Source organism: Panthera tigris, chromosome B4 (genome assembly GCF_018350195.1).
Source record: "Panthera tigris isolate Pti1 chromosome B4, P.tigris_Pti1_mat1.1, whole genome shotgun sequence".
NCBI lineage: Eukaryota > Metazoa > Chordata > Mammalia > Carnivora > Felidae > Panthera > Panthera tigris.
This window is the reverse complement of record NC_056666.1, coordinates 52,877,630-52,902,087: the sequence shown is the minus strand read 5'-3', so window position 1 is coordinate 52,902,087 and position 24,458 is coordinate 52,877,630. Positions and strand designations below refer to the sequence as shown.

Here is a 24,458-nt window from a genome sequence, read left to right as displayed (position 1 = left end):
TCATTTAAACTACCAGAATTTTAAAAGTAGACTGTAGCAAGAAATAGCCCTCTCATTATGTGTTATTATTCTTTCATTGTGCACTTTACTCAAAAACAAGGATCCCCTAGGTAAAGCAGCATTCCTAGTAAGGTGTGTTTAGAACTTAACAAATGTATTTTTCAGAATACCAATCACTCAGTAATTAAAAGCAACAAACTACTGATCCACACAAAAACTTAGATAAATTTCCAGACACTTGAGCTGAATGAAAAAAGCCAACCCCCAATGTTGTATATTGTATGACCCTGTTTACATAACATTCTTGAAATTTAAACAAGTATAGAAATGGAGAACAGATTAATGGTTGGCAGAGGTTGGGAGCCAGGTGCAGGGACTGAGTGGTTAGGAAATATGTTGGCTACAAAAGGTCACCTGGAGGGATCCTGGTGTTGCTGAATCTGTTTTGTATCTTGACTATATCAATGCCAATGTCCTGCTTGTGATATTGTACTATTGTTTTTCAAGATGTTATCACTGAGGGAAACTGAGTAAAGGGTATGTGAATTTGTTAATTATTTCTCACAACTACATGTAAATCTATAATATAAAAAGAAAACAAATTATATTTTGCATTATCTGTGATACTGCTAAAAAGAGAATTGCTGTTACTTCTGCCTATGCTTAGGCAGATCATTTTTAAAAAATGTACTGGTTTTCTCTGTACTAGTCACACATTGAAATTCTTTTGATATTTGGTTAATTCTGTTATAAAATAATTGCTGGATATCATTTAAAGCAAAATAATAACTAAAGAATATTAAAAATATAAAAATTTAGTCTTTGGCTCTCATAGAGCAGTTTATCCTGAAAAGAAATACTTACAAGTACAGGCTTCCCCTGCAATCTGAAAGTAGAGTGTATCTATGTAAAGTTTTGTAAGCCCAAGTGGAGTCAAGCAAAGAAGCAATTACCATTAATCCATTGGGAAATTTTTGAGCATTCCCAGACCCTCAAAATAACCTCTCTGAGGCTTTGTTGATACTTTAAGACACATCTTGCTAACGGGTGCACAAATAAATCGAGATAAAGCACAAATGCCTACAGACACAGGTCAAAGTCATGGTGGCTTAATGCTGAGATGCTCAGCGTAGTTCTCAGGAAGAAGCTTGTTGGTACCACTCGCTGTTCAGAGTGTGCACGGCTTCTGTAACAGCTCGGCTCGCTGTCAAACACATGCTGAATGTTATTTGCACTTTTTGCCTCTTTTCATAAACGTCAAAGTCCTCTTCGATTTCTTTCAGTTAGCAAAAACAGGTACCAGTGTACGTCTTTTGTAAAAGAAAAGTGGTATAGCATGAACTTTGGGGGAACTTCATTTAAATATAGTTTTAGTCTTTGCTTTTAAAGACGATTTATTAACATTGTTCACATGAAATGGGAGGAGAGAATGATAGCATCCTAACTGCTATAAACGAGGATAATTCATAATAAATATAAACAGAGATACAGATATTTCGGGTCCCTCGGCTAAGGTACCCCACAATTCAGTCTGGATTCCTGATCTGTTGATACCATGATCCAGCAATTATATATTTTGTACCTTTAAGTAAATGTAGCTAAAGAATACTGGCACTTGACCAGTTATCCTTACATTTACATGTTATTTTTATTTGTAGCTGCATTGGATCCTACAGAATCTAGGGCTATTTATTATACTGTTATACTGTCTCTTATATTCTTGCCTCCCTCAAAGCATTAGCCCCCAAAGGGCAATCTCACTTATGACTATGGCATGTCTGGTTGGCTTGAACACAATAAGTATGTTAAAAGCATAGCAAAAGTGTCAAAATACAACATTTAAAAATAACTACCTGTAGAGACTGTAGAAAAGAAGTAATCAGTGTGCATAGGTAACTATTATGTACTCATAAAGACTTAAATACAGAAAGCAATATGCTAGTCTACTATTTCTTCCATTAATATGGAGTTCAGAAAAGAAGACATCAGGGCTTCTCAATATAATCAATATCTCACATTCAGAGGCAGAGAGGGAAGTGCTATATTAGTTAATCTGAGCTGATGTCTGCCTGAAGCTGTGAGGCATTTTTTTCATTCTACAGGAACCACAGCGCTATGGTAACTTTCCACAGAAATGGCAAATTACATAGGGAGCTTAGGCTCAATGATTTTCTTTAACAAAAATCTAGAAATGGGGCATTTTGAGCTCAGTAAGAATAGTAAGTGATGCATGGGAGAAAGCAAAGTGGTTCTTCTCAGATCCCAAAAAAGGGGTGACTCTGAATAAATCTCAGAATGCACAAGTTTTCTCTGATAATCACTCTCCTCTCCTTGACCTAATCTTTATACTAATTTTTCTCTTTCTTTTTTTTTACCCTAGTCCATTTCTTATTAAGAATAAATTTTACATTCTTGCTCTGATTTTTGTAATCACAGTGTATTACATGTAAAGTTATAGGTGACATAGAACTAAGAGTTCAGGAAGTTACAGATGTTACAGGATGTTACATTACAGAAGTTACAGGATGACACAGAGCTAAACAGGGTGAAGAAAAACTTTCAGATTATTCTAAATCAACACAATTATCATTCACTATGTATCTTTTTCAATTTACTATCCCAAAGATGAGTTATTCAAAGGACTGAACCAAAGCCCAGAAAATACCTCAAATTACATTTCATCACCGTATATAAATACTGGAGTGGTTCCTTAAATTAACCCCTGTTATATAAACTTACCAAGAAAGGGGATCTATCTCTCATCTACAAATACATTTACACTCCATTAAGAAACTTACTCAAACAGGTGTTTTGTTTTGCTACTCTGTAAAATAAGATTTGGGGATAAAATTTTGAATTAATCTATCTGAATTTTCTCCTATAGGAGTGCTAACCATCTTCCTGAAATTTCCATGCATTTTCTTTTCTCTAGACTTTACCAAGAAGCCAATATTGCTACCCAACTGGAACCAGATTGTAGAACACAAGGATACATCCTTAACCTTATAAAAATGCCCCAGAATTTTTAATGAGCAGAGGTGGTCATAAACTCAGTCTTACATCTCATCCAATGGATGGTTCTCCTGCAGCACAGTGCTCCATAACCCAGGGCTGGGAGCTGGCTCCGGACCACCTTGGGATGGAAGAGGGCCACCTACTGAATCACCGCTACCACATCCTGCATCTTCTTCCATCCAAGTCTTCCCTGGGCCCACCCCTGCTGAACTCCAGAGGTCTGAAGAGATCACAGCTTTAGAGCATTTCATTACAAATTTTAAATTTCCAGTCTCTGGTTTTCATATTGCATTTCAAGATCAACATCCTTATTAGTAGTAGTATATTTTTTACTTTAAAATTTTATAACACCTTTTCCACTGACAAATTCAAAGCAGGCTACTGAACCTCATTACCACACAGGCAGAAATCCTCACAGCACCTCTATGAAAGAGGTGTTAAATGAAAGGGGGGGGGGAGGGAGAGGGAGAGAGAGAGGTCACCATCACCTCCTCTTACAAAAGCCCAATCCTTAATAATTAATGAATGAAAAGACATCTTGAATCTAGTGGTCACTGGGAGTAATTGCCATATATTTTCTCAGCTGCCTCCAAATTAAAATGGTAATAATTTAACCAATATATTTGGGCCGATGGCTAAAATAAGTTCCCTCTTGCACCCAAGCAGTAGAGCTAAGTGGGATCTGAACAGACTACTCTCTGTTACCACTTGATTGCGGAAAACTCACACGTTGTACTCAGTAACTGAGCTCTTCAAGTCCTGCTCACTTTTACAGCTGTATTTCTCTGTCCTTATTGAAGAGGTCCTGAAAATTAGGAGGACACTGGTTATGTCTGCTCTGCTTTATTTCCTTTTCTCTGTCCCCAGGACTTCCTTATGTAAAGATTTTTGATGTCCAAATGATAACATGAAGGATAAAATAAAATAAAGGATACCTTGAGTGATAAAAGATTTAGAGTCCAGCTATCAAATGCAATTAGGCACATAAATGTATAGTTCATAGTATAGCCAGTGGTTCTTTACCTCATAACTATTATCATACTCCAGTGTGACTTTTTTCTCCCATACTACCAAGCAAGCAGTTCTCAGACAACAGTGAGGCATCTACAATTCACTTCAGTTCTGACACTACCCAGAGATAGTATCAGATCCCACAGGTTAAGGGGTCAGTCCTACAAGACTCCCCCATTCCCTCCCCCCCCCCAATCTTCTGACTTTGAAGCCCTGTTTGTCACATGTGCCTCTGGTCAATCAGCTATAGATTAGCTGATTGATCCAATGACCTCCTCCTTGGGTTCTATTAATTTGCTGGAGCAGCTCACAGAACTCAGGGACACGCTTTACCTACAAGATTACAGGTCCATTAATTCGGGGCGCATGGGTGGCTCAGTGGGTGAAGCGTCAGACTTCCGCTCAGGTCATGATCTCGCAGTTTGTAGGTTCGTGCCCTGTGTTGGGCTCTGTGCAGACAGCTCAGAGCCTGGAGGCTGCATTGGATTCTGTCTCCTCCTCTCTCTTTGCACCTCCCCCAACCATGTTCTGTCTCCATCTCTCTCTCAAAAAATGAATAAACATTTAAATAAATAAATAAATAAATAATAAAAGGATGTAACTCAGGAACAGCCAGATAGAAGAGATGCATAGGGCAAAGTGTGGGGAAATGGTGCAGAGCTCCCATGTTCTCTGAGTATGCCACTGTCCCTGAACTTCACACGCTCACTAACCTGGAAGCTCTCCAGTCTTTCTCCTTTTGCGTTTTTGTGGTGTCTTTATTCCACAGGCATGATTATAATCATTGGCCATTGGTGATTAATTCAACCTCCAGCCCCTCTCCACTCCCTAGAGGTTGGGGATGGGGCTGAGAGTTCCAACCCTCAAAGCACCTGGTTGATTCTGCACCTATCCTTAGGTGCTTTCCGAGAGCTGTCTCATTAACATAACAAAAGAGATCTTTATCACTCTCATCATTTAGGAAATTCCAAGAGCTTTAGGAGCTCTGTGCCATAAGAACAAATATGTCTTTCTTATTATAAACCACAAGATCATAGCCCCCCTTTGTAACAAATACTTTGTAGCATAAGTGTAACAGATGCTGTCACTTCTCTCCCATATCCCTTGGTTGTACACACCAGTGACTTCTGATTGCTGATCTCTGCCAGGGGACGTTTTCTGGTTGCAGCGAGCGCTAGTCTCACACACTGTGGCAGGCCAGAACATGCTAGCAGGATAGAATGGAGAATGACCTCATAAGGGCACAGATAATGGGGGAGGGAAGGGTGGCGGGGCAGAGCCTTCACTGCACCTAGAACTTTGGCTGCTATCCAGGCATATTGGGCATCCCATGCCAATAGAAGAGCGGGCAAAGAAAAGAGTTACTATAATGATTGACATGAGCTGGTAGGGTTGTGCTGCATACTGGGAGCAGAGAGGAACATGGCTAGAACTCATGGAATTCACTGTGGAGCCTCCTGGTGTGTTCCATCTCAGGGGATAATCTGACATCTTCAAGACAATGCGTCGAGGACCTAGGTCTGTGTTGCCCAACCAGGTGGGAGACATAAGCCAGGACAAGTGCTGGCTGAAAGTGAGAAGACTCTAAAACAGGTGGTGGAGGAGCACCTGGGTGGCTCAGTTGGTTAAGCGTCTGACTCTTGGTTTCAGCTCAGGTCATGCTCTCACTCACAGTTGGTGAGTTCGAGCCCCCACATTGGGCTCTGTGCTGACAGTGCTGAGCCTGCTTGGGAGTCTCTCTCCCTCTCTCTCTGCCCTTCACCTACTCTCTCTCTCTCTCTCTCTCTCTCTCTCTCAAATAAATAAATTTTAAAAGATAAAAATAAAATGGGTAGTAAATGAGGTAGTTTTGTTTCGGAAATTATGTGTGTGTGTGTGTGTGTGTGTGTGTGTGTGTGTATGCATGTGAGAGAGAGAGAGAGAGACTTGCCGGAAATTTGTGGAATCAGTTACAAAACAGATAACTTCAGGCAGGGCCTGAGTGGATGTGGTGGTACAAGGGGTGGACTGGAGCAGACATTGGTCGTGTCCCTCTTATCAGCACTTGCCCTAAAATTGCCTACAAACCTCTTTGTGTTAACACTTGTGCCCCTCTGCCTGAGGTCTTTCTGTAGCCACAGGTCCATGCTTGATCCATACATGAAACAGGCCAAAAGTGCTGGGGAGCCAGAGTCCCTGGGAGTTGCCCCCAGTCAATGACAAATGGCAATGGATAACTTACACTCTAGCTTCCTAACATCTCAGGTGTGATAGTTGAGAGATGGTGGTGTTCTGCACACTCTCTCAGAAGCTTCCAAAGAGATGGTGCTTCAGGGGCTCATGGAAGCTAACTTGCTTTTTAATGCACCTGCTCTCCTGTCCCTTCCTCTCTTGTTTCACTCCACACCCCCCTGCCAGTGCATCCTGGGGATTACTTCCCAAAAACACTCCTTGCATTCAAATCCTTTCTCAGGGCCTGCTTATTGGGGATCCTAATCTAAAACAGTCACCTTTACCAAAATAAAATTCATTACTAATGTAACCTACCCACCTAGATAGTTTGTAATTCCCAGTCTTCATATAAAGGAGGTACCTAAAACCTGTTATGATACCTACTATCAAAAAGATGAGAGATAACAAATTCTGGCAAGACTGTGGAGAAAAGGGAACCATTGTGCCCTGTTATTGGTGGTATAAGATGACACAGACACTACAGAAAATGACATAAAGCTTCCTCAAGAAATTAAAAATGGAACTACCTTATTATCCAGCAATACCACTCCTGGCCCTACAGCCAAAGGAAATGAAACTATTATCTTAAAGAGATCTGTATTTCCATGTTTTTTGCAACGTTTATTTTTTGGAAAAAAAAATTGCAGGTTATATCTGGCTTTTATTCACAATAGTCAAGGATGGAAACAACCTAAATGTTTATTGGCAAGATGACTAAATAAATAAAATAGGACACACACACACACACACACACACACACGAGGAGAATTTTTCCGTCCTAAAAAAAGAGAAGAAAATCCCGTCATGTACAACAACATGGATGGATTTGGAGGGCATTATGCTAATGAAAAAAGTCAGACAGAGAAAGACAAACACTGCATGGTATCACTTGTATGTGGAATCTAAAACTAAGAAAAGCTGAATGCAGAAACAGAACAGTGCTTGCCAAAGGGCTAGGGTATGTGGGAAATAGGAGTAGATTGGTTAGAGGGTATAAACTTTCAGTTATAAGATGAATAAGGTTTGAAGATTTAATGTATAACATGATAACTGTAGCTGATATAATACTATATTGTATAATTAAAATTTTCCAAGAGAGTAGAGCATAAATGTTCTCACCAAAATTAATTAATTAAAATAAAATAAAATAGAGGCACCTGGGTGGCTCAGTCGGTTGAGCATCCAACTTCAGCTCAGGTCATGATCTCACGGTTTGTGGGTTAGAGCCCTGCGTCGGGCTCTGTGCCGATGGCTCGGGGCCTAGAGCCTGCTTCGGATTCTGTGTCTCCCTCTGTCTCTGCTCCTTCCCTGCTCACACTCTGTTTCTCTCTCAAAAAGGAATAAAGATTAAAAATTTAACAAAAAAAATAATAATATAAAATAAAATAAAATAATAAAATAAAATAAAATAAAATAGGGTAAATATGTGAGGTGATGGAGGTGTTGATTAACTTGATGGGGGGGAATCCTTTCACAATGCATATATACATCAAATCATCACATTGTGCACTTTAAATATATTACAAACACACTTGTCAGTTTGGAAAAACTATAAAAGAGAAAATTTTATGATAAATTAATGTATACTTCAATATGTCAATTATTGGGTTTCACTATATAAGGAGAAATCATGGAATTTTGCCTGTAATACCAGTGGACACAAATCTCAAAAGAGATAAATGCAGATTGAGTCAGAGGAAGTCATTGAGAGTATGTGACAGCAGGTTGGCCTGAGAGCTGGGCAATCAGAGGCTCCAGCCCCTCCCCTGTCCTTGGAATGTATGTTCTGCCCACTGTTCCCACACTAGGAGCCACTTTGGGAATGCAACCTTGAGAGAGTAATGTGTTAAGGAGACCATCTGGACTGGATGCGTGACTGAACCTGGTTAAGTCCTCTGTATAAACTCAAGACTCTGAGGGGGTGGGTGTAAAGATCCAAGAAGATCTTGCGGTCACTCAAGACAAGCCTTGAGTGTAACTTCCCTTGCTTACTGAAGCTGTCACCTACCAATCTGGAGTGTTCTGACCTTTCTTTCATCTCCCCCCGCTCTCTGTTTACAAGGGCCACTTTCAAATTCTACCCAGGAATTCCCAAGGTCATGAACCAACAGACTCACAAAGGTGTGATTTGTTGGCTGCTCAAATACCATGAAAGTTTCCTGAAACAATGGAAAATTTGATAAATACATGAAACAAAACATAATCCTCCCTGAATATGCACTGTAGTTGCAGCTCAACTGGAATAAAAAGGGAGAAAAAGAATATTGTTACTCTATCAATTTAGGAAAGCTAAAAGATTCAGATCACAGATAATTGTACAGCAAATCCTCTGCTTAGTGTGTGATCACTAGACCTTAAGCAGGTGTGCTGGGGTGGGCTGGTACTGGCTTCCAAGACCTAGTTATATGCATCACTCCATAACTCATTTAGAGACATCACGTTGGTAGCTAGAAATTGGCTGTGTAGGAGCACTTACCCCATGAAATTCTGCAAACCCTACAAATTAGTTTTCTTCCCACAAAGTGCCAGTTGTTAAACATTTGTCAGCACATTGCTGGCTATTAGGCTTGCAAACCTGGACAGATATTAGGTAGAGAAAAGCATCACATTTCAGGGATTGTGGAAGAAAGGAGACAGAGTAGAGAAAAAGGGTTAGACACTCTTCTCAATTACTGGCTGAGCTTTAAAAGGAGTGACAGGGTGCCTGGGTGGCTCAGTCGGTTAGGCATCCGACTTCAGCTCAGGTCATGATCTCACATTTCGTGGGTTCAAACCCCATGTTGGACTCTGTGCTGACAGCTCAGAGCCTGGAGCCTGCTTCAGATTCTGTGTCTCCCTCTCTCTCCATCCCTCTCCCTCTCAATCTCTGATTCTGTCTCTCAAAAATGAATAAACAGTAAAAAAAAAATTTTAAGGAGTGACAATGATTGTGAATGTTAGAAATAGGAATAGTTTCCCCCCGTTTAGCAATGGGGAGCTTCAGGTCCCAAAGAAGGTGACAGGGTTTAGCTTAGCACCATAACAAACATTGCTAAGAAAAGATACCTCAGAGGCATTTGTGGATATTGGATATCTACCAAGTTGTAGCCATGTTCCTGGTTTCCCTTGGCCTATATTTTGTGTTTAGGGACCCCAATGGTTCCCACATGCCCCAGTAAGGGGCCGCAGATGTGCTGGCAGCACCAGTAGATGAACAGAGACATTAAATTAAAGAGGTTATCATGGGTGGGCTCTTTCACAATGGGGGTAAAATTGCCAAGCTCATGGGCTGCAGTGTTGAGTACTTTCATATTTGCCTGTAATAGTATATGGGACCATTCATCCCTCAAAATTTTCAATACCAAGAGGCAGACTATATTGCACTTTCACATCAGAGACTAGATAATCTGGAGGATACCATATGAATATGAGGAACCTTCTTCCCTGATGACAGGGAAATACAGTAAGCTGTCCTCATCTACTTAGATACCATCTTGGGGGAACAAAGAAACAGGAGCAAAACCTGAAAGACTGGGCAATTACCTAAGGAAATTCAGTCATCAAAAATGTATTGTTGAAACCAGCCTGCAAGGAAGGTGCAATTTAGAAATAATGAATATTCTGCTTTGAATCAAAAGAGAGAGAAATATCATCCATTTGTAAGTCTGCAGTGTCCACATTTTCTGGAATGTCTGTGTGTGTAATAGGCAGGTATTACAGACATCAGTGCAGCCATTGATGCAGTAAAGAAAGCACATTTTACTTGCACAATCATATTGTAGAGTACATGCTTTTGTGATCAGAAGGGAGACATTTCTAACAATTAAAGCCATTTGAAAATGAAAAGATCAACAACTTTGAGAGTTAGTGATGCTTCTTCACTATTGGTGTTTTAGCTCAGGGTAGACAATCAGTTAGTAAGATTTACCAGACTGTAAATCATGAAGTGTAGGTAAGGTGGAAAGTGAGGGTGAAGATTACACATAAATGCAAAACAGAGAGAAGCAACCAGTATATGAAAGAAAGGTTAAAATAAAGGAAGGAATGATTGATTCAGTGTTGATCAAAGTTGAATTCAATGGATAGAGCAGCTTACACCCAAAGTCAAGTCTAAGGAAGCTCCCAATCTCTAAATAATGCAAAGGATAGTAAAAGACTATATTAATAGGTCTGGAATAGCTTTTACTTTAAATTCCTCATCTTGTGCATAAGAAGACCGCTGTCATAGACAGTGCTTGTGTGCTTATGGATCTCTGTGCTTCTGGACCTCTCTTGGACCCATTGGAGTCTTTAATGTCTCCTGATTCTATTCTTCAATGAATGTTTCATTCTAAGCTCCTTCCCTGCTGCCATACTTCATTCAATAAAATATTTTACCTACTATCTTGGATCATGATCTTATTTAAGTTTTTGCCCTTTGGTCATTTTGCTCCTCCCTGGCACTGTATTTTTGGGTACTGTCTTAGCTTGGGTTTTGATAACAAATATATCATAGACTAGATGGCTTACACAACAAACATTTATTTCTCACAGTTCTGGAGGCTAGAAGTCCAAGATCAAAACATTAGCCAATTGGGTATCCAGTGAGAACCACTTCCTGGTTGCAGATGGCTGACTTCTCCCTGTGTCCTCACATGCAAAGGAGTGGAGAGAGCTCCCCACAGTCTCTCTGTGGTCCCATTTGTTATTATTTTTTTAGGTTTATTTATTTTGAGAAAGAGAGAGAACAAATGAGCAGGGGGAGGGGAGGAGAGAGAAGAGAGAGAGAGAATCCTAAGTAGGCTCCACATTGTCAGTCCAGAGCCCAGCTCGGGGCTTTCTCATGAACTGTGAGATCATGACCTGAGCAGAAATCAAAGTCAGATGCTTAACTGACTGAGCCAACCAGAAGCCCCTCTGTGATCCCATTTATGAGTGTTCTACCCTTATGACCTAATTCATTTCCAGAGGTCTCACCTCCTAATGCTATGACATTGGGAGTCAGGATTTCAACATATGAATTGTGGGGAAACACAAACATTTAGTCCATAATAGGCACCAATAATCAAGTAAGAGATGACCATGACAAAGCCTTGTGATTCTTTTACTCCCAAGCTAACTCAACACCCCCTACTCTGGGCCCTATAATGACTATTGAAATTATATAAATGATATTTTCTTTTTTTAAAATGTATTTTAGAGGTGACTGGGTGGCTCCATCAGTTAAGTGTCCGACTCTTGATTTCAGCTCAGATCATGATCTCACAGTTCATGGGATCGAGCCCAGCATTGGGGTCTGTGCTGATAGTGCGGAGCCTGCTTGGGATTCTCTCTCCCTCTCTCTCTGTCCCTACCCCACTTATATTCTCTCTCTCTCTCAAAATAAGTAAATAAACAAACATTTAAAAAATAGCAAATGTTTTATTTTATTTTATTTTTTTATTTTATTTTATTAAGTAGGCTCCTTGCCCAGCATGGAGCCCAACACAGGGCCTAAACTCAGGACCCCATTCCTAAATTGTTTTTTAAAAGCATTTAGGCAAAAATGGTGCACTCTTTACTTCTCAGGGACTGTACACATTTGAAAAAAAAAAGCAACAAAAAAAGCTCATGCCTGGTAGGACTGTTTTTGAATCTGAGTTGGAACACACTGGGAACAAGAGGGGAAGAAAGAAGCAAAATAATGTGTCACACAAATTGTCTCCTGGAACAGCCCTCGGGAAACCTGTGCCAGACTCTTTGGGGAAGGAGGCTGTAAGAGACTAGATCAGTAAATCAAATAGGGGGAAAGAGTGCTACTGTGGGAAAAGAAGGAACACATCTGTAGAGTTTTTTTTTTTTTTTCAACGTTTTTTTGTTTTTTTTTGGGACAGAGAGAGACAGAGCATGAACGGGGGAGGGGCAGAGAGAGAGGGAGACACAGAATCGGAAACAGGCTCCAGGCTCCGAGCCATCAGCCCAGAGCCTGACGCGGGGCTCGAACTCACGGACCGCGAGATCGTGACCTGGCTGAAGTCGGACACTTAACCGACTGCGCCACCCAGGCGCCCCGTGTAGAGTTTAATTGTGAGAAGGTACTTGTCTTTACTTCATCGTAAGTGCTATTGAAACTGAAATGAAGGCAAGGCTGTGTTGCAGTGTGAATGATGTCACAAAGGGAGTGTCAACACCAGCGATGTGATGGATGGCACAGAGAAAGACACACAGGGATGCCAGGAGGTGCTATAGCAGCGATGGCAGTTGCTAGAAATACATTTTTTATTGTTATTATTTTTCCCTGTATTCTTTCATTGTAGCACCCTATTCATGTCAGCTTCCAGACCGATATGTCCTGGGAAAATCAGATTATTAATATGATCTTGAAAAGGTATTCTTTACCCTTTTTTTTCATTTTCATGTTAACTATCAATATATTACCATATCTTTATGTCCTCCCCCTAGTACCTTCTTCTAAAGGAAAGAAATTGTGCAAAATACTACAATGACTAAGTAAAATGTCAGGCAAGCATCTAAATGCATGAACTGTAAACACTTCCAAGTAGAAAGCATAAATCTTAGCATAAAATTTTCAGTTATAGAAGTCATCCTTCTATTTAAAAAAATAACATAGTTTTCTAAAATAGACAAAAGTTTTTTTAAAGAAATCTACAAAAGTACCCAAAGTATATTCAGAAACATTAACCAGAATAACAATGGGAGGTTCAGTCAGTAATATATCTGTGCTAACATAAGTAAGGAACTATACTTTGCTAAAAAGGAATTATCCCAAAATGATCTGAAGATTTCAAACAGGCTAGGAACCCAGCACTATCTAATTATCCAATCCCAAATATTAAACTCACCAATTTCCACTAAAACTTTATTTTTAATCCTATTTCTCTGATCTTAAATCAAGCCTTCTTAGGAAAGACCTTTTAAATATTCCAGAAGAAATGAACAATTCTTCACCTGAGTGTTTATTTCCCTTTTCTTGGATCATGGCCTGATTTTGGTTTGGGAAAGAGGCACAGTTCAGATTTTTCCACAGGCCTCCTTGACCTACACTAGTCGGCTTGCTATAAACCAAACCCCTGCAGCTTTCCTATCCTGGCAAAGCTGGGAAAGCCATAAATATTTTTGGCAAAGCAGACCCTAAAATAAGACAAGGTTTTTTATTTCAAGATCACATAACACTGGTCAAAGTGGCATAGTGAGGCAAATAGCTAAAACATATTTTTAAAGCAAATATGCGGTGATATAGAAATATTTCTCACACTAATCCATGTCAACGATCTAGTTGAAGTTTTAGAACACTAGGCTATATAGGCTACGTTGTTTCAGGTGAAGATGAAGATTGTAAACAGCACTAGATTCTATTAGACGGAAGCAAAGGTGCTGATGTGCCATTAGCACTCAAGACCCAAGCTATCACCTATTCAGGTTTGAAGTCCCAGAGGCTTAAGAATACTCCCTGACCAGTGGTTTCCAAACTTTAGTGAATTTCAGAAATAGTTGGAGGGCTTGGCAGGATCTCAACTCCAGGACTTCCAATTCACTGGGTAGAAAGATGGGCCCCCAATTTTGTATTTCTAACAAATTCCTAAATACTGCTGACTCTGTGGTCTCCTGGACCACACTTCGAGAGCTGTTGCATTACATTGACTTGGATGTCACAGCATCCCTTCAGGGGAAAGAGAGCCTCATGTCCACACCAATACTGCAATTTCATATCATGTTTATATGTGCTAAATCCGCTTATATCTTGCAGCAATTACTTACTTGGTGAATATTTGATATTCAGTTTGTTGAGGGATCATCATTTGTGCCACCGAAGTTCAGATTTTGAAAGGTAACCAGGAGAAGTCAGAGTAAAGATCAAGTCACAAACCCAGGGCTCATACTTATTTTATTCTTCTCCACAGGTTTCATTACCACCGCAACATCTACTTGACATTCTTTTTTCTCAGAGCAGTCCCATATTCTCAGCCTCTCTACTGAGTTTACTGTAAATGGGGCTATACAATGTTCTAATATATTTTTAAGTGTCTTACTAATTCATATTAAAAATAAGGCAACATAGGGGCACCTGGGTGGCTCAGTGGGTTAGGCATCAGACTTTGGCTCAGGTCATGATCTCACGGTCCGTGAGTTCAAGCCCTGCATCAGGCTCTGTGCTGACAGCTCAGAGCCTGGAGCCTGCTTCCGATTCTGTGTCTCCCTGTCTCTCTGCCCCTCCCTGCTTGTGTGCAGTCTCTCTCTCTCTCTCTCTCTCTCTCTCAAAAATAAATAAACATTAATTTTTTTAAATTTAAAAATAAAGCAACATAAGGTAATATAAGGCAATATAATTTAAGTTTTTAATGTACTTGGGCAGTGAGTCATCCTTTCTTGTGAGAGAATTATGTATTTCAGCTCTTTGTCATAGGCTTTCCCTTCTGAGCCTGGTTCACCTCCTACCACAATACTTCCTTAGTCACGTGACTTGCTTTGGTCAATGGAACATGAGCAGAAGTGATCTATACAGGGCATGGGCTCCACCAGTTACTATCCCTTTGCCATCAAACTGACATTTCCTGGGTACAGACTTCTCCTCCAGCCTTGTTTTTCAATGAGGATGATAAGGAGCAGAGTCCCAGCTGACACGTACCATGTGTAAGAAATAAACCTCTCTTTTTCCAAGCCACTAAGATTTGGAATTTAATATTAACGTGCTAACTTAGCAAAAGGATAACATGAATATACACAACATGTAAAATAAAGGAGACAATTTAATGACCTCTTTTAGTGACAAAGTGTCATAAAGAATATGGAAAGGATGGATGGAATTTCATCTCATTTGCAATTGATAAAGCTGGGATCCAAAGAGATTAAATGATTTGCCTAAGGTTACATATTTAATGAAGAGACATTATTTTCAAGAAAATGAAAGAAAAATAATAATAAATCAGTATCATGCTCTAGGCAATGTGCCAGTCTGTAGAATCCACCAAAGTCTAACAGACTGACATTAGAGTTTTGTATTAGAGTTCTAAAATGAATCTCTGCTGGGAACTGGCTGCCTCAAATTTAAAACGGAGTTTGTTTAACCAGCTAGAGTTCCATACGACAGGTGTGGGAGCTGGTACATGGGACTGCAGGAAGGCCCCAGCAACTAATGCTTAGAGCACTTAAGAACATACAATCAACATGAAGAGGAATAGGACAGGTTGTCGTCACAAAATATTTGAATCACATAACTAACTTCCTTCAATCAAATTCTTTGTCTACTAAAAAAAATGCTGATAATTTGTATCCACATTTTTAGCTTGCTTAGGGAAAAAGAATGTGCTTCTCAGGCTGAGGTCAACAGCTAGTTCAGTTGTATTTTTTATTGTATAATGAAATGACATTTCCCCCAGCCCCCAGCATCCTTCTTACTTTCTAATAATGCATAGCTTTCCCTTCGAGGAATAACGAACACTCCCTCTCTGCTACACAATCAGGTGGGACCTCACCTTCAGCTTCAGGACTGGCTAACATAACTTTGCACATCCCATCCCTTTGGTCTGGTGATTGGTACACAGATAGGTGTATGACCTTGTGGGAATCACCACAACAAAATCCTGGATTATTGGGAGAGAGATGCTCTCCCTTCCACGTCTGATGTAAAGTCTGAAGCTGCAGTAATAAATTTTTACTCAAGAGGAGAGATCATGTCTGCAAATGAATCCAACATGTGGAGGGAAATCAACTCAAGCTAGGGAAACCAGATAATTTTGATGTTGTTTGAATCTCACCATCAAGCTAACTAAACCTCCAAACTACTTGTGTTATTTAAATCAATACGTTTCCTTTTGTGTTTAAGCGAGCTTGACATTGGGGTTTTTGTCACTTGTGACCAAGAGTCCTAAGTTATAACATAGTAAATTAACAAAGTTGGCCTCTTATGAGTTTAGAAAATGCAAGTTAGCCATCCTGACATTCACAATCTCTGGGTGACTGACAAGATTATTTTGGCTGGGATTTCAAACTCTGAGCCTAGGTAAACAGACCAAAGTAAATGTCACCTCTAAGGCTCATGAAGATCCAGCTCGTTTTCTCTTTTAATTCCAAGGTTATTAAGCACCCAACATCACCCTGTCTTTTTCTTTTCTCTTTTAATGTTTATTTATTTTTGAGAGAGAGCGCGAGCAGGGGAGGGTCAGAGAGAGCTGAGCTGTCAGCACAGAGCCTAATGTGGGGTTTGAACCCACGGACCACAAGATCATGACCAGAGCTGAAGTCGGATGCTTAACCTACTGAGCCACCCAGGCACCCCTGCCTTTTTCTTTTAAATGTGTATAGATTAGGTAGTTTTATCCTGTGTTAGAACTGAGCTCAAAAGAAGAAATTCCTATATTCTCAATTTTTGGGGTTGTTAAACAAATCCACAAGAATTTAGTGAACAGACATGTTTGCCCAGCCAGCTGTTAGTGTATTGAAACCTGATGAGAGTAAGTTTTCTCACAGAGATCCTCTATAAAGAATGCTGCCCTGGTATATTCAATACAGGGACCAGAATCATGTCTGCAAGTGACTAGGTTCAGATTTCTATCATTAATGATACCTAGAGGGTTTCTTTATCTCAAGGCTCTAGGAAGAAAAGTATTAAATAAGAATTGCATTAGAGTTTACTTCCATTTAAGGATACGTATACATAACAAACTAGAAATAATATTGAGTAGAGTTTGAAATTCTTTTTCTAATTCTGTATTATTAACTCAGTGAGACTAGTGAAATGTCTCTACTCAGGTACAGCACAAATGAATTTTCTTTATGTGTTGTCAATTTGTCATCCATATTGTTTTCTTTATACCCCTAACTCTTCTGTACTGGGATTAGCATGTCATTTTATCAAATTCCTACCGCTGGTAGAAAATTCTCAGTTTCCATTTTGCTTGCTTTTCAGATTTCAATATAGAGTCTTTGTAAACTGTACGTAGTTCAATATGAAAGCTGTTTCGCTCCTTGCTGTCAGCTAACTGGCCACTGCTAGTATTTATTATACAAGGACTGGCTTCTGTCTCTATTTGAGCAGCCTGGCAACTCTCTGTCTTCTCTGAGTGTTCTTTGTCTGCTGCTTCTGTGTTCTGCTGAGCAGTTGCAAGGATGAGGTGTATATTCTGCTTTTGGTTCGGAGAATAAATTCCAGCTTAGGTCCAAGATGAAAATGAATCCCCCACTAGGCAAAAACGTGGATTCTAGTATACTTCCTGTGTACCCCATTAAAAACCCCTTTGGCTGCAGCCTGGAGTTTTACAGTGGAACCATTTCATGCTTAATAACTTTAGGCACCATGGGAAATAAAAAGGCACGAGGCCATGCTTCCCACATGGAGAAGTGCAAACTCCTGCATGGGGGACAAGACTCATATGTGCATAGAAACACACACGTGCGCATACACACACATACACGCACCTTGAAACTAATACAGCACAGTACATATGCGAGTGAAACATTTATGATACTGACTTTTGTATTGGTGAGAAGACATCAAGGTAATTTTAATTAGTTGTAAAGACCTCATGGAGAAAGCTGAACTTGAATGTTGTTTTGGAGGCCAGGGTGGACTTGAGAAGTCTGGGCTGGCCAAAGGAAAGAGTCGGAGTTGAGTAGTGATATCAATTTAGTTAAAAACCCTGGTCCAACAATTGCCTGTCATAATGTAGTCCACATGTATATACACTAAATTCTTCCCCTTGTAATTGTTTACTTTGGCCCTGTAAAGCTCTATATCTAGAGCTCTATAGCCTATATGTTTTCCGCTTTCATTTGGTAATATACAATTAAACACGTTTCTAAGGTTACATTTGTTGAAATCTAACAGAACAGTGGCATTCATTTTAAACTTGATTGTCCTTGTGTAAAAAACCACTAACACTTTTTAAAAGCTTCAAAAAATATTTCATGTTTAAGAATCATCAACTAAGCAATTTTATCAATTTTCTAAGTGAATCCATAAGGGTGTAGTTTTCTTGGTTTATTAACATATCTGTTTGTGAGAGGTATTTATTATAAATCCAGTAATTCTGCAAATATTTCTCTAATGCATTTAAAATAAATAGAACCCAAACTTTGCCTTTAAGCACCAATAAAATCAGGAATGCATCAAAGGCAAGAAATTCAAAGTGCAGCTCGATGTGACCATGAGAGAGCTGCACTCAAAGGCAGTGTTCACAGACACTGGAAGATGATGCTGGAAAGGTATAATATTTACTTGTCAAGTCTATCTTACCACAGCTTTAGATATTTGTAAAAACTTTTCCAGCAAGTTGTCATTGATTTTTTGGAATATGCGTATTCACTTTTATTTGTTCCTTGGACTTATTTATATTTTCTGCACCATACTAGGTCACTTTTAAAAGTGACACTGTCTCAAGGGTCTGTGTTAGAGTAGTACAAATAAACACAATCTATACAGTTTACTTAAATAGAAGTATTCTACTTGTAAAGTCTAAAAGCAGTACTTTATACTTCATGATTGTAGCACAACAGCTTGATCTTACTTGGCCAAATGCCTGTATTAAAAAACTGCACAGTGAGGGGTGCCTGGGTATTCAGTCAGTTAAGCAACAGACTCTTGATTTCAGCTCAGGTCATGATCTAACGTTTCGTGGAATGGAACCCCGTGTTGGGCTCTGCACTGACAGTGTGGGGTCTGCTTGGGATTCTCTTTCTCCCTTTCTCTCTGCCTTTCCCCTACTTGCACATGCTCCCCCCCCCCACCTCTCTCTCTCAAAATAAATAAATAAAAAGCACCAGTGAGAGGGGTTAAAGGTGAAATTGCTACTCACTGAATCTAGAAATGACTAATTATTCATCATGCTGAAGGAAATCCCCCACACATCTATAATATAGATTTATTTTACGCATTTAATACTGATTTCAGCATTAGCCTCTTCCTCCTTTCTCATGGATGCAAAACTGTGAGTCATGGTAAGATGCTTCCTATGAGAATTATTTTTTCTCAGTAAGGATGATGGCCAAGTATAGCCTTATGCTTTCCTTCTGAAGTTCACGAAGCTTTTAAGTAAGCTACTCTTACTGAATAAGTTACTGTTCATTGATGCTAATTTAAGACGTTTGTTTTCTTAAAACAAACTTTCCAGAAAACATCTGGTGTATTACTTCCTGCATCTAACAACAGAATATAAAGTTTTAGAAACAAAGTAAAGCAAATTTAGCTATCTTTCTTTTCCTTTCATAGTTACAGTTTCACTCTTTTGTGTAAAGAGCATTTATAGTAATATTACCTATTTAGAGATTATTTTTAGCAAACTAAAATGCCAATTTGGGGTACTGTTTAGCATACAAACACAAAAACTTTTCTATGTTTTATCATTGAAGTTCATTATAATATGTGATATTTTGAAACAAATGGAGCAAAGTGTTTGTGCAAAACTCAAGTTCAGAATGCCTGGCCTGTCATAATTGCGAAGTATAATCAATTGTGTGACAGATCTAGATATCTTTCAGGGATACATAAAGATATACCAGTCAAGTCAATTGATAGACCCATTCTTTTAAATTTTTTTTTCTATTGAGATATAATTGACATATAACATCATGTTAGTTTCAGGTATACAACATAATGATTTCATATTTATATATACCAAAAATTATTATCACATAAGTCTAGTTGACATCCATTACCACACATCATTACAATTTATTTTTCTTGTGATGAAAACTTTTCAGGTCCACGCTTTTAGCAACTTTCAAACATACAATACAGTATTATTAACTATAGTTGCCATGCTGTACATTACATACTACATTCCTATGACTTAGGAGTTTGTACCTTTTGACCACCTTCAACCATTTTGCCCACCCCCACCCTGCCTCTGGCAACCACCAATCTATTGTATTTATGAGTTTAGATTTTGGTTCTTGTTTTCAGGTTTTGCAGATAAGTGATACATTTGGTATTTGTCCTTTATTGTCTTATTTCACTTAGCATAATGCCCTCAAGGTCCATCCATGTTGTAGCAAATGGCAAGATTTACTTGTTTCTTTATGGCCGAATAATATCCCAGTGTGTGTGTGTGTGTGTGTGTGTGTGTGTGTGTGCGCGCGCGTATGTGTGTACATTTCCTTTATCCATTCATCCATGGATTGTTGATTTAAAATTCTGTTTTAATTCTGTTGATTTAAAATTAGGTTGTTTTAAAATTCTGTTTAAGATGAGTACTTATATTTGCTTTATAAAGTATAAAGCATACTAGTTACCTGATTTATGCTAGGGCACTCTAAATTAGATACTACAGACAGTTCTTGACTTACATAGCTTCAACTTACAATTTTTCTACTTTATGATTGTGTGAAAGTAATACGCATTCGGTAAAAACTGTACCTTGAATTTTGAATTTGATCTTTTCCTGAGCTAGTGATCTGTAATATAATACTCTCTATTGATGCTGGGCAGTGGCAGTGAAGCACTGCTCTCAGTCAGCCATATAATCACAAGGGTTAACAACTGATGCACTTACACCCATTGTGTTCCCATACAGGCATTCTGTTTTTCACATTCAATACAGGATGCCATAAATTACATGAGCTATTCAATACTTTCATGATAAAATAGGCTTTATTTTGGATGATTTCACTCAACTGTAGGATAAAACTCTTCATCATCCTGAAGTGGATAAAATAAATTTGTATTATAGACTTGTGGGAGATTTCCTTCACAATGATGAAATGTTCTGAGTAGGTACAAGGTAGGCTAGACAAAGCAATGATGTTCAGTAGGTTAGGAATATTAAATGCATTTTTGATTTAATGATACATATATTTTTAAGTTCATTTACTTATTTTGAGAGAATGCAAGTGGGGGAGGGGCAGAGAAAGAGAGAGAGAGAGAGAAAGGGAAAGAATCCCAAGCAGGCTCCACACTGTCAGCACAGAGCCCAATGTGGGGTTAAAACTCACAAACCCTGAGACCATGACCTGAACTGAAATCAAGAGTCTGATGCTTAACCAACTAAGCCCCCCAGGTGCCCTGATTTAATGATATTTTTGATAATGGGCTTACTGGGAAGTAACCTCATTGTAAGAGAAAGATCTGTACCTAATGATAAAGTTGAAGGCAAACAGCAGTGTTCATGTAATAATTACCAAATCAAGTGCAATTACAAATTTTGTGATAATGATCGAATATTGGCTACTGATCCACAAAGCTGTAAATTATAAGATGGAGTACAAGTTGACAGCTTCATGAATGATTCATTCATGTTCTCAGGAACACTTAACTCAGGGCCAGTTAAAATCAATGCTTCTACTTCTCTGGACCCTTGGTCAGTAAACCTATCTACTCGTGGCTTTCCTTCATTTTGGGAAAGCTCAAGGAAATCCTTCTTGTGTTACTATTACTAAATATACATACTCACTATTACCCTTTAACCAAAAAAAAAAAATTACTTATAAAGTTGTTGAAACTGAGACATCTTTCCATATCTTCTATAAGGTATTAGCCTAAAATTTCACTTAAAACAATAATGTCTTTTCCACTCAACTATGCTCCTTCCTTTCTAGGAAACTTTTCAATTATTTAAAGACCAAGCTTCTTATGACCTTACCTAAGATTGTTATTTCTGTGTACTGATGAACACTATAGTAACTTACATATAACAAATATTGTTAAAGGATCAATTTTTTTAAAGTCAAATCATACACAGAAATATAAAATGAACACAAGTTAAATATTTTATTTAATCCATTATTTAATGAGGGGACTAGAAAGATGTTCCAAGTAATTCAAAGGTGAGTTTAAAGAACCATACATATATACGCAACAGGGAATGCTAAAATGAATGTATAAACAGATGCAAAAGTAGTCTATCCATGGGGCAACAATCCCTTGCATTGTAGCAGCACATTTCACTTGTATTTCCATGGGTAAGTATCACTTGCATTGTTATTAGTGTGCTAGAACTTAGAGAATTGTATCACAGTTTGAAAACAATTATAGGTGGTGATAACCAGGAAGGGTGATTGAAATAGAACATCCACTGTAATAGGCAGAATTGTAAGATAGCTATCATGATTTCCACCCCCTGAGGTTATTCCTATGATCATGTTATGTTACCTGGCAACAGGGTTTTTGCAGATGTTATTAAGGTTACTAATAAGTTGATTTTAAGATAGGAAGATTATCCAGATTGGTCTATCCTAATTACATGAAGCCTTTTAAGTGTGGAAGTTTTTCTCCAGCTGGTAGCAGAAGGGGAAGTCCAGAGACTTGAAGTTATAAGAAGGATCTGACATGCCATTACTGACTTAAAGATGAATAGGGCTGGGCACCTGGGTGGCTCAGTCAGTTAAGTGTCAAACTTCAGCTCAGATCATGATTTCATGGTCCATGAGTTTGAGCCCTGCATCTGGCTCTGTGCTGATAGCTCAGAGCCTGGAGCCTACTTTGGATTCTGTGTCTCCCTCTCTGTCTCTCCCTCTCACACGCACGTGCTCTCTCTCTTTCTCAAAAATAAATAAACATTTTAAAAAATTGAAAAAAAAAATTGATGGGGCCATGTGAAAAAGATTTGAACATGTCCTCTGGTTGCTGAAAGTCATCTCCAGCCAAGAGCCAGAAACAAAATGGGAACCTCAGTCATGTGCCACAAGGAACTGGATCCTGCCAGCAACCCAAATGAGCTTGGAAGAGAATTTTTTTCTATGGCTTTCAGATGAGTACTCAGGCCAACTGACACACTGATGTTAGCTTTGTGATGCCTTCAGCAGAGAATTCAGTCACATGGTGCTGGACTTCCAATCTACAAACTGTGAGATTATAAATGAATACTATATGAAGCCATCAAGTATGTGATAATTTATTATGTAGCAACAAAAAGCTAATACACACATAAGATCTTCTTTGCCCATTTTACACTTACCATAATATTTATAAGGATTGTTAAGTGTATAAAAAGAAAACAACTACCCATGACTTGTAGATTTCCCCCTTGAAGCTGGTATTAAGTTATTAAGTTTTCCTATCAGAAAGCTTTAAACACTTGGGGACAGAAGATCATAAGTGAAGGAGAAGTTGAAAGTGGAAGAACCTCTAATTTTATGAGACGTACTATGTATGGAATCCACAAAGGGAGCCATCCCCAGAGTCCTCTTTACTCTCTGACTGTGGTTTACAACTTAATAAGCACTGCTTTTAAGAGTAGCTGACTAACAGTTTTTCTAAACACGGCCCTGCATTGATGAATAGTTTTCTTTCTAAAAGAAAAGCACGTGTGAACATATTGCCGGCAGCCCTCTCCTGGAGAGAAGGCAGCTTACTTTCTATCACCTGCAGAGGCACTGGAATGAAAGCATCATCGTTTGTATGGAGACTCTCAATCACACGTGCCAGGGCTGAGGGTTTTCACCCTGGATTGGCTGGCCTTTGGGAGCAGGAAAACAGAAAGAGGAAATGTCCATGTTTGAGCTGGCGTGCGCCAGGCAGTCTCTCTCCAGCCCTGACAAGTCCCTGCTGTGGGAAACATGGAGCAGTTGTGCAGTTTGTCTGGGGCATTACCATAGGCCCTGTGCATTGGAAATACTAAAGAACTAGAGAAAGATGAAAAATTTAGAAATACACATATACACATTCTCAAGAATCAGTGTACCTCATTCAGGTTACTCCTCAAGCTAGAGTACACGTTTTAAAAAATCAGGGGGATGTATAAGTTCATCTTTAGATTTTTGTTATTCTACTGTAGTATGTTGGGGGCATTATGCAGCATCTTTTAGAGAGGATGGCCCGTTTTATTTTCTTTTAAACAAACAATTAAAGGCAAAATTCATTTTACTAATAGACTCAAGCTTCTCTCTCTCCTTTTCTCTCTCTTTCCTTTTCTTTCTTTCTTTCTTTCTTTCTTTCTTTCTTTCTGTCTGTCTGTCTGTCTTTGTCTGGAAACATCACTTTCAATTTATCCCATGAGTATGAAGAAAGGTACATGAGACAGAAGGAAGTATGAGTAACCATTTGATACCTCAACACAGTAAGTTTTAGCCTTCTTTTTTCTTTTTATTTTAGAGAGAGTGGGACAGAGGGGCAGAGGGAGAGAGAAAGAGAAAGAGAGAGAATCTCAAGCAGGTCCCATGCTCAGCGCAGAGCCTGACGCAGGGCTCAATCCCATGACTCTGGGATCATAACCTGAGCTCAAACCAAGAGTCAGACACTCAACTGACTGAGCCACCCAGGCGCCCCTAGCCTCCTGAAATAAAATAAACCCAGAAAAGTGTTCTACTTTTTAAATGGCATGTTTTTAAGTGCA

The 24,458-nt window shown here is 39.0% G+C and overlaps 2 long non-coding RNA genes across 3 annotated transcripts in view; one reads left to right on the top strand and one right to left on the bottom strand.

The window, feature by feature from the left end:
* Positions 1 to 187: 187 nt before the first annotated feature.
* LOC122240084 lies at positions 188 to 5,227 on the bottom strand. Of its 2 annotated transcripts, XR_006219409.1 has the most exons (4): positions 5,145 to 5,227; positions 3,743 to 3,820; positions 3,061 to 3,133; positions 188 to 1,310 (listed from the first exon to the last, which is right to left on the bottom strand). It is a non-coding gene; the product is annotated as an uncharacterized LOC122240084 (long non-coding RNA). The 2 variants fall into 2 exon arrangements; XR_006219408.1 differs by lacking the exon at positions 3,061 to 3,133 and having other exon boundaries at positions 189 to 1,310.
* Positions 5,228 to 12,416: 7,189 nt separating this feature from the next.
* The window catches only part of LOC122240162, a 34,679-nt gene continuing 22,637 nt past the window's right edge, over positions 12,417 to 24,458 (top strand). The window contains exon 1 of the long non-coding RNA XR_006219522.1: positions 12,417 to 12,562. This is a non-coding gene — a long non-coding RNA (uncharacterized LOC122240162). The remainder of the gene's footprint in view (positions 12,563 to 24,458) is intronic.